Source organism: Erinaceus europaeus, chromosome 1, assembly GCF_950295315.1.
Source record: "Erinaceus europaeus chromosome 1, mEriEur2.1, whole genome shotgun sequence".
Classification (NCBI taxonomy): Eukaryota; Metazoa; Chordata; class Mammalia; order Eulipotyphla; family Erinaceidae; genus Erinaceus; species Erinaceus europaeus.
This window is the reverse complement of record NC_080162.1, coordinates 10,075,768-10,086,661: the sequence shown is the minus strand read 5'-3', so window position 1 is coordinate 10,086,661 and position 10,894 is coordinate 10,075,768.

The following is a 10,894-nucleotide window of genomic DNA, read 5'->3' as shown; positions in this document are numbered from 1 at the left end:
TACAAGAATACTTGAAATGTTAATATTTTTTAAAAAGTCTTTCTTATTCAAGTTTTTTCTGGAACTTTTATACAACTTCTCTGCCACTTTTTCAATTGATGGGTTTCTATATATAGGACTTATCTTTTATATATATACATATATATATTTTCCCTTTTGTTGCCCTTGTTTTTTCATTGTTGTTGTAGTTATTATTGTTGTCGTCGTTGTTAGAACAGAGAGAAATGGAGGGGGAGGGGAAGACAAAGAGGGGGAGAGAAAGACAGACACCTGCAGACCTGCTTCACTGCCTGTGAAGGGAATCCCCTGCAGATGGGGAGCCGGGGGCTCGAACCCGGATCCTTAACGCCGGTCCTTGCGCTTTGCGCCATGCGTGCTTAACCGGCTACGCTACCGCCCGACTCCCATATAGGACTTATCTTAGGTATACTTCTCACATAGTTTGAAAAGTTCTGTTCTAAGCAAATACAGAAGAAGCCCTTTTCCAGACTAAATCAAGAATGATTTTTTTTTCCATAAGCTATTTTTTAAATCAAGGAACTCTCAAAATAGAAGAACAGTAATATTCAAACCCATTTGGGGAATAGAAGCTACAAATATGCATAACAGAACACAGTTTTGCTTTTCCTCTTTGTACACCTCAAAAACATCTGAAAAGATTTAACCTTCTCAAAAAAAAAAAAAAAAAGTTCACCTTTGGGCTGAAACCAAGTATAGGGAGAACTTCAGTTCCAAAGGAAGCATTCCTTTTCAAGAATTCTGAGTGAATTAGACGAGGCAATTGCCTGGAATTTGGTTGCCTACAAAGCTACATTTCATGCCCACACGTGTTCTGTTGACTTCCTGCTCAGTCAGCACTGATAGTAATTATTCTGTAAAATAAATGTTTGTTATGGCCATAGATTCTGAGACCACCTCAGAATCTTTAGTAGACTTCATCTCTTATAGCAAGAAGGAATATAACTTCCTCCTCCCTCCCCATGGTGCACGATGAAAGATTTGAAGGAGAAAAAATTATTGGAACATTTTATAATTTTCTAACCTAGCTTCCCAGCTAGTGGAAATTTTAATCCTCCATGGAAAGCAATTGATACCATATTGTGATAATATTCCCTTGATGTTAAAATTTCACCACTTGAAGAGTGGCTTTTGGCTGTAGGGAAGGAAGAAGAAATCTACAATATGAAATAAATGAAGGGCAAGCCTGGGACTAGCACACTTAGTATATATGCTACTCTGCAAGGATGTGTGTTCAAGCCCCGGGGCCTCACCTGAAGAGAGACAACTTCACAAATGGTGAAGCAGTGCTGCAAGTGTCCTTTCCCTTTCTGTCTCGCCTTGCCCTCGTGATTGCTGTCTTTATCCAATAAATAAATAGAATCCTTAAGAACATTTAAATTAAATTCATTTAAATTTATTTTATTTAAATGTAAAAAAAAAAAATAGGGGGCCTGGCAGTGGTGCACCTGGTTAAGTGCTCACATCACAGTGCACAAGGACCGAGGTTCAAACCCCTAGTCCCCACCTACAGGAGACAGGGGAAGAGTGACGCAGGGCTGCAGGTGTCTCTCTGTCTCTATCTATCTTCCCCCCTCCCCTCTTCATTTCGCTGTCTCTATCCAATAATAAATAAATAGTTTTTAAAAATTAATAAAATAAAGTAAATACATGAACATATTGATAATGAGATGTCACTAGATATCTAGTATATTAAACCATGGGAAAGTATGTTTGCATTTAAGATGTTTGAGTATTTGTTAAATTTAGTTGAATTGAAATAAAAAGCTCTATGAAGAATTAGAACTAGAAAATGGTCCTTTTTTTCTCTTAAAGTATAACAAAAATCACTATTTATATGAACATAAATTTCCCCTCCTCCTCCTTACATGGGTAGAAGATAAAGTAGGAGGCAGAGACAGACGGATGGAAAGATCCATCTCTTGTGAAACTTCTCTCCTACAAGTGAGAGCCAGGGGCTTGAACTTGTGTCTTTGCACACAGTCACTTGTGTGCTCTACCAATGTGCTGTTGTCCAACCCCTTTCATATTTCTTTCTGTATATAAAGCAGAACAAATTCTTTAATAATCAGAAACCTAAAGGTAAGGTTATAGAAGAGGAGCTTTGGGCAGTCCCCTTATTTTTCAGTAGGGTTGTTTCCCCATTTATTGTTGAGTTTTGTGAGTTGTTTGTGTATTTTGGTTATTAGCCCTCTGTCTGATGTATGATCCAAAACATTTCTCCCACCCACTCTATGGGGAGTCTTTCTGTTAATGTTGGCGACTCCTTTTGCTGTGCAGAAGCTTTTCAGTTTGGTATAGTTCCGCTAGCTTATTCTTGCTTTGGTTTTCCTTTCAAGTGGATTTGAACATGCAAAAATGTTTCTAAAATTTATATGGAAGAGAGTTGTGCTGATGTTTCCCTGTAAGTATTTTATACCTACCACATTTTTAAAAAATGTATTTATAAAAAGGAAACACCGACAAAAACCATAGAGTAAGAGAGGTACAACTCCACACAATTCCTATCACCAGAGCTTCGTATCCCATCTCCCCCCCCTCCCCCCCATAGCTTTCCTGTTCTTTATCCCTCTGGGAGTATGGACCCAGGGTCATTATGGGGATGCAGGAGGTGGAAGGTCTGGCTTCTGTAATTGCTTCCCCACTAATATGGGTGTTGACAGGTCGATCCATACTCTCAGTCTGTCTCTCTCTTTCCCTAATGGAGCAGGGCTCTGGGGAAACAGGACTCCAGGATGCATTGGTGGGGGTCATCTACCCAGGGAGGTCCGACCAACCACATTTTAATAAACATCTACACCAGAACTATAATTTTTATTCAGACTTTCCTTACCACCTACAGAGTGATATCTGTTCCAAATCTGGAACTTTTCTGAGTGCTTCTGACTGAAAAATACATTGACTTATAAGTAAATATTGGTCGTTCCTAAATTATCCTCCTTAAGTTTGTCAGTACAATTTTTCTTAGAGAAATTGTGTTCTTTTGTGGTGGCTAAATTTCAAAATTAGACCTGTTTTACCTATCAGGAATCTGAAACCCACTTTGTTTATTAAGAAAATAGTATAACTTGATACTCTAGTAATGGTAGTTATTAAACAAAACAGCAGATTGAAAAAGAGCTCTCATGCATTTTGAATGTTTGGTTTGAGGAAGAACAGCTTTTTCTTAGAGGTTTTGTGCTGATCACTAAGAGCAGGGTTGTATATTTTCAAAGGTCCTTGAGAGCTTTTGGAAACCAACTCTTTGCCATTATGTTGCCAATATTATGTTGAATGATACTTCCAAACTCAACACCACCAGAAAAACAAAAACTCAACCCATATGCCATACACTGTTCTCAGTGGTTGCTTTGTAAAGCTAAGTTTATGTGAAACTCACTCCCTCCCTCTTCTTCACATATTTGCATACTTCTCAAACATTTGAAATCAAGATGTATTAGTTTTATACTCTGAATTTTTATTCTTTACAACTTCATTTTTCCTGGACACTGTTGACATATCACAGCCTACTACTTTCTATTTGTGATCAAAATTATCTTGGGGTTCATTAATAGAATCATGTGGCTTATTTTGCAGAGAAAGGAAGATAAGGGAGGAAAGGGAATCCTAAATCCTAAAGAAAGTTTGAGCTAAGAGCCAGAGAGAATTGTCTGAGGTGGAAATGTCTACATTATACCTTGGCTGTGGTAGCAGGTGTGTGTGTGTGTGTGTGTGTGTGTGTGTGTGTGTGTGTGTGTGTGGTATTGGGAGACTTTCATTTCTTGCATTATTGGCATTTTCTACAACATATCTATATGGCCATCATATAGAGTTCATTCTCATTTCTCCTGATATAACCCACATTCTAGTGATAGCTCTTCATAATAGCCTCATTTTATATCTTTTTTTTTCTTTCAGTTAGGGGGTTAATGGTTTGTTGTTGTTATTTTATTGCTGCCAGTGTTATTGCTGGGCTTGGTGCCAGCACTACAAACCCACTGCTCTTTTCTAAGTTTTTTTTTATTATTATTACATAAGACACAAAGAAAATTAGAGAGAATGGGGATAGAGAGAAGGGGGACAGGTGGTGGTGCACCGTGTCAAGCGCACATAGTACGAAGCATAAGGACCCATGCAAGGATCCCGGTTTCAGCACCTGTGGGGAGAGGGGGTCACTTCACAAGTGGTGAAGCAGGTCTGCAGGTGTCTCTCTGTCTCTCTCCCTTTCTACCCTCCCCTCCCCTCTCAATTTCTCTCAGCCCAATAAAAAAAAAAGGAGGGGGACTCCAGAAGCAGTGGATTCATAGTGCTGGCACCAAGCCCCTGTGATAACCTTGAAGGCAGAGAGAGAGGGAAGAGAAGAGAGAGACAGACACATGCAGGCCTGCTTCGCTGTTCATGAAGCCCCCCCACCCCCGCCTGCCTGCAGGTAGGGCGCAAGGTCACGAACTTAGGCTCTTGTGCCTGGTAGTATGTGTGCTTAACCAGGTGTGCCACTGCCTAGCCCCTGGGGGTTAATGGCTTATCGCACAATTGTCTACACATGGGCACAGTTTCCTAGCTCATTGTCATCGTTGTCTACAAAGCATTGTCACTCCCAATCTAGGGTCTTAAGCCCCCCCCCAATCCCTTCTATCCTTCTATTCTGTTTCTTCCACAGAGTCCCTTCCTTTGGTGCAGTACACTGCTCTCAGGCCAAGTCACACCTGCGTTCTCCTTTTCTGTCTCCCAAGATCTACCTACATGTGAGGTCATCCCAAATTCATCCCTCGGATGTGAGGGCGATCTGGCTGCGACATCTGTCACCCCATTGATCTCCAGGGTTGATTCGGCTGATCTGGCTGGTTAGGCGGGTGTCCCCTTCCTCCCTCACCGCTCCATGTGCGTCCCTCCCGAAGCTGCACGCTCGGTCGAAGAAGACGGCCTTCCCCAAATAGAGACGGACCGGTCTTTGGTCGAGGGTATACGAGTAGCTGCGCTTCCCTGCTAGAACCTCCAAACAAGCTCTCAGGTCCAAATTCATCCCTCTCTCACTCAATACTTTTTTCTTCAGTTTCCATCCCAGGTGAGGCAAAGATTGGACTTTAAGAGTTTCTGGACTGATATCCATGTCTTTAACAGTTGTCTTTGGTCCACCAACATTGATTGTATAGCTCTGTTCATTTCCCCCTCCCTTTTCCTATGTGTTTTCTTCCTTTTGTTTCTGTTGTTGTGTTCCTAGTTCTATTCTACCACTCATCACCTCTTTTAGAGTCAAAGTTCCTTTGTTTCTTTTCATGTAAGACTCCTTTCAATAATTCCTGCAAGGCAGGATGGGTAGTGGTGAATTTCTTCAGTTTATGTAATTTTTCCTTCATATTTGAAGGGTAATTTGGCAGGCTTAAGTACTTGTGATTGAAAATTCTTATCTTTTAATAGAGTGAATATCTTTTAATACTGTGAAGATGTTATTCCACTTGCTTCTGTGATGAGATATCTGATGAAAGCCTGATGGTTCTACCTTTATATGTCATATTCTTCCTTTCCCTAGCTGCCTGCACTATGTTTACCTTGTCCTTGTGGGCCATTTTGGAGTCAAGAAATTGGGTGTTGACTCAGCTTCCTAGATGTCTATGTTTTGAGCCTTGCCTAGATGTGAAATTTTTTCTGCTATGATTTCTTTGTGTATGTTCTTTATTCCTTTATCTTTCTATTTACCCTCAAGTCTCCCAATAGTTCTCACATTTGTTTTTCAGATGGAGTCTTCTATTTCACAGAGGATTGCTTCATTTTTTATACATCTTTCTTCTCCGACAGCTTTGCACTCAGAGAATGTGATGGTTTTATCTTCTTCCCCTGATAGTCTTCCCTCAAGCTGATTCATTCTACTTACTAGGCCTCTTATGTAAACCTTAACTCCATCCAGAGTCCTTCATGTCCTGCAGCTCTGTTTAAAGTTGCATTTGTGCATAGTGTAGCTCTTTAATGAAATGATAGCTGAGATTCTGAGATTTCTAGTAGTTTTTGGTGGAGTTTATAGTATATGTATATATATATATATATATATGGGGGTATTATATTCTATGCATGGTATTATCTCCTCTATAAATATCGGTAGCTTAACTTCTTTCTTATTTGAATACCTTTTTTAAATTTCTTTTTTATTAATGATTTAATAATGATTCACACAATTGTAGGATAAGAGGGGTACAATTCCATACAGTTCCCACTGCTAGAGTTCTGTATTCCATTTCTTCCATTGGAAGGTTCCCTATATTTTGAATTTTTATTTATAAAATTGTATTGAACTGAACATGGGTGATGGCAGGTTGATCCATACTCCCAGCCTGTCTCTCTCTCTTTCCCAAATGGGGAAGGGCTCTGGGGATGTGGGGCTCCAGGATACATGGTGGGGTCGTCTGCCCAGGGAAATCAGGTTGGCATCATGGTATCATCTGGAATGTGGTGGCTGAAAAAGAGTTACGATATAAAACACAACAAGTTGTTGACAAATAATGAACCTAAAGGCAAGAATATTGCAGATGAAGATTTAGGGCCTCCATTTTGGAAAAAGTTAGATTGGAAAATTAAACAAAATTGACAAACCCTTAGCCAGACTCACTAGGAAAAGAGGGGGGGGAGATAACTCAAATAAATAGAAATGTAAACTATAGTAGAGATATGACAGCAGACACCACAGAAATCCAAAATAGCGTGTGAAGCTTCTATGAATAACTATACACCACTAAGCTAGACAATCTGGAAGAAATGGAAGAATTCCTTGAATTCCTTTTTTTTTTTTTTATCTTTCTCTCATTTGATTACTCTTGCTAAGTCTTCTAGGACTATGTTAAACAGTAATTGTAAAAATAAGTTTTCTGGGAGAAGATCTTTACATGCCATACATCAGATAAGAGTTTAATAACCAACATATATAAAGAGCTTGCCAGACTCAACAACAAGACAACAAATAACCCCATCCAAAAATGGGGGAAGGACATGGACAGAATATTCACCACAGAAGAGATCCAAAAGGCCAAGAAACACATGAAAAAATGCTCCAAGTCTCTGATTGTCAGAGAAATGCAAATCAAGACAACAATGAGATATCACTTCATTCCTGTGAGAATGTCATACATCAGAAAAGGTAACAGCAGCAAATGCTGGAGAGGGTGTGGGGTCAAATGAACCCTCCTACACTGCTGGTGGGAATGTCAATTGGTCCGACCTCTGTGGAGAACAGTCTGGAGAACTCTCAGAAGGCTAGAAATGGACCTACCCTATGACCCTGCAATTCCTCTCCTGGGGATATATCCTAAAGAACCCAACATATCCATCCAAAAAGATCTGTGTACACATATGTTCTTGGCAGCACAATTTGTAATAGCCAAAACCTGGAAGCAACCCAGGTGTCCAACAACAGATGAGTGGCTGAGCAAGTTGTGGTATATATACACAATGGAATACTACTCAGCTGTAAAAATTGGTGACTTCACCGTTTTCATCCGATCTTGGGTGGACCTTGAAAAAATCATGTTGAGTGAAGTAAGTCAGAAACAGAAGGATGAATATGGGATGATCTCACTCTCAGGCAGAAGTTGAAAAACAAGATCAGAAAGAAAATACAAGTAGAACCTGAAATGAAATGGAATTGGCGTATTGCACCAAAGTAAAAGATTCTGGGGTGGGTGGGTGGGGAGAATACAGGTCCATGAAGGACGATAAATGACATAGTGGGGGTTGTATTGTTGAATGGGAAACTGGGGGATGTTATGCATGTACAAACTATTGTATTTACTGTTGAATATAAAACATTAATTCCCCAATAAAGAAATAAATTTAAAAAAATTAAATAAGTTTTCTTTTCTTGTGTTGTTTAGGGAAAAGGCTTTTAGTTTCTCACTATATAGTATGATGCTAGTCATAAGTTTGCCTTATGTGATCTTTACTATGTTAAGCTATTCCTTTTAGTTCTAATTTGTTAAGGATTTTCATGAGTGTTAAATTTTGACAAAAGTTTTTTCACCATCTATTAACGTGTGTGTGTGTGTGTTAATCTTTCATTTTGTCATGTGGTTTATTTGTATGTATTGAAACATTCCAGTATCCCTGGAATGAAAGCACTTGTGATAGATTAGTTTCCTGAAGTTTTATTGGATTCAATTTGCCAAGATTTTGTTGAGGACTTTGGCACCAAAGTTCATCAGGAATATCAGCCTGTGCAGTTTTTTATTATCCTTTTATTTGTATGAGCTTTTTCTATTTTGGGGATCAAAGTTATATTGGTCTCATAGAATTCATAGAATGTGCTTAGGAGTCTCATCTCCTTACACACACACACACTGATTTGATTTTATTTATTTATTTTTGAAGAGTTTGAGGAAGGATGGGTGTTAGTTTACTTTTGAACGCTTTATATAATTCTTGACCTAGTATTTTGTTTTTAAAAAGACTTTGTATCACTGAGTTCTGTATTTGCGATGGCCTATTTCAGATATATATGCCTCACTATCCCCATATGAGAGATTTCATAAATTTAAAGACTTGGCCATTTCTTCCGTTCTCTAGTTTGTTTGCACACAGATACGCTCCTAGTCCTTTGTGTTGACTATTTCTTCAACATGAGGCATAATGTTCACTGTTTCATTTTGGTTCTTTTTATCATGAATTTCTCTCTTAGTGAGTGGTTTGTTTGATTTATCCTTTCAAAGAATCATCTCCTTTATTGACCTTTCACATTGTCTTGTTGGTTCTACTTTTCTTATTTCTGCTCTAATTTTCATTATTTATTTAACACCTCTGTTGATTTTTGGATCTGTTTTTGCTCTTTGTGTAATTCTTTCAGATTCAATGTTTTTAATTTGACCTTTCTTATGGATATGTACTTGTATGGCTATATATTTCACTCATAATACCACTTTTGCTGCACCCCATAGGATCTGATAGCTCAACTTGTCATTCTTGTTCTTCTCCAGATAATTTTTAATTTCTCTTTTGATATCTTTGTTGATCTAGATAGTGTAAGGAAGCATGCTTAATATTTTCCTCATTTTTTGGTATTTCATTTCTAGTCTCATACCACTGTGATCAGAAAAAACATTATTTCAGTTCTCACATATTTATTAATACTGTTTCAGTGCCCCAACATATGATCAGTCTTTGAGAATGTTCCATCTGCACTTGAGAAAAAAAAAATACACATTTTCTTTCGGAATGGAAGTTTCTGTATATATCTATTAAGTCCATTCTACCTACTGCTTCATTTAAGGCCACTATTTCTTTGTTGATTTATTTTTGTCCAGGTGATTGACCTTTTGCTGTATGTGTTATATTGTTATCTGACATCATTATTGAGTTGCTGTCAATATATACCTTGAGGTCTATTAGTGATGTGTAGCATGCTTGTTTGCACCTGTGCTGAGTGTATATATATTAATGATTTTTCTTTTTCTTCTTCTGTTCAAGAGTCATGCATGTGTAATTTTACTACTCTCCAATTGAATTGTTCATTCTTTTTTTCAGTTTCATATAGGGAGAAGGAGAGAGCAAAAGAGAGGGAAGGTGAGAAATCACAGCACTGCTCTCCCATTTCTAGAACTCTCCCTGTTGCTATGCATAGTATTCCCATATGGTACTAGGGTTTGAACTAGAAATTCCATGTCTTAAATAAAATTTTTAAAAGGAGAAAACTTGGGAGAGATACAAAAAGTATTCTTAGAGATACTTCTCCAGTACATTTAATTTTATTTTTTAGTGTTTTTTTTTAACATTTTACGTATTTATTATTAGCTAGAGACAGAGAGAAATTTTTAGAAGGGAGGGGAGATAGAAAGGGCAAGGGAGCACTGGGTGGTGGTGCACTTGGTTGAGCGCACATGTTACAATGAGCAAGGGCCTGGGTTCAAACCCCTGGTCCCCATCTGCAAGGGAAAGCTTTGTGAGTGGTGAAACAAGGCCACAGGTTTATCTCTGTCTCTCACCCTATCTCTCCCTTCCCTCTCAATTTCTGGCCATCTCTATCCAATAAACAAATATGGATAAATAATAATAATAATAATAATAAGAGAGGGAAAAGAAACAGAGAACACCTGCCAGCCCTGCTTCACCACTCATGAAGTTTTCCCCCTGCAGGTCAGGACCAGGGGCTTGAACTCGGGTCCCTGTGCACTGTACTGTGTGTGTTTAGCCGGGTGCACCACCACCTGGCCCCCCTAAATGCATTTTATAATGTCGGTCAACATGAACCTGGTTAAGTAAATACTGGTGAATCCAAATGGTATTTGTTATTAAATAGTAATAATAATCACGTTGTTCAAGAATATTCTGGACATTGGAATGCTCACAACAAATCACTGATCTAAAACTTCAGGTTACACAACAAAATGCCTACTATTATACATTATTGCTACCATGAGGAGTCAAAGACATCTTGATTCAAACTTTAATTCTGCTACCTCAGATCAGTCACTTTTCTTTTAAACAGACTTAGACTGTTCAGCTAAAAGAAGCTTTCTTCATTCATCATTTGAATAAAAATAATAATAATACACACATAGCACTTAAGAGCTTTTGAGTGTGATAATTAAAGTAAGGTATACAGACCCTCTGTGCATGTTGACTTCACACATAATAAAGGGCTCTCCACATTGAGCATGTTTACCATTACAAGTTTTGGTTGTAGGTAAAGAGAAACATATTTGGGGCCAGGTGGTGGGCCACCTAGTTGAGCACACACATTACAATGTCCAAAGACCCAGGATCGAGCCCCCAGGTCCCCCCTGCAGGATGAAAGCTTTATAAGTGGTGAAGCAGGGCTACAGGTGTCTCTCTGTCTCGCTCCCTCTTTATCTTCCCTGTCCCTTTTGATTTCTGACTCTCTCTATGCAATAAACAAATAAAGATAATAAAAAAAATTTTA